Below are 681 nucleotides of genomic sequence, written 5' to 3'. Positions count from 1 at the left end.
GGCAACGGTGTCATTTCTTCCCCAACTTCACGCCGAGAAGCTAACAAACGTCGACAACGACGAAACTTGTCCCAACGCGAAGAGAAAACTGAGGTCAGGGGGAGAAGGGCGTTACAGATGGGCTCCGCCTGAAGGTCGGCGTTCGAAGGAGTTTCAGGTCTGGCCCTGGGCGTCATCCTAAAAGCCAGAAGACGAGAAAAGCAGTAGGGTGGATTGCCGAGGCCTTGTTATCGTGAAGAAGGGAGACCATGGTTCCCCCGGCGGAATCGTTGCTCTCGGCATGAAATGCTCGTGGGGCTTTGGTGGCGCGTGCCAGGGGGTAGAAGGGATGCTCCTCGGAATTTGTGCCACTGCCGCCAGAGCAGACGAAGTAGGGCTGCGTCAACTTTCATGAGAATCAAAAGGGTGTGCCACTGAGAAGAGAAAAGCCATCCTGTTGACAGGCAGAGAAAGTGAGAAACGGACCTGCTGGCGGCCAGACCGTGATGTTCTCCACTAACATAAACAAGGCCACTCCATGATCATATTTGGAACAAGATGAAGATAAAGCCACTCGGCAATCACAAAAATGACTAAACATCCTCCTTCTCTGACTAACATGAGCGACTGCTGTTCCTTTACCAACGACAACTCCTGCCTTGTTTGTTCACGGAGAAGACGATCGAGGTACCAAACTCCTGA

Source organism: Herpailurus yagouaroundi, unplaced genomic scaffold (assembly GCF_014898765.1).
Source record: "Herpailurus yagouaroundi ecotype Mexico unplaced genomic scaffold, PumYag 67793, whole genome shotgun sequence".
Lineage (NCBI taxonomy): Eukaryota > Metazoa > Chordata > Mammalia > Carnivora > Felidae > Herpailurus > Herpailurus yagouaroundi.
The sequence above is the reverse complement of the archived record's forward strand: the minus strand, read 5'-3'. Positions refer to the sequence as shown.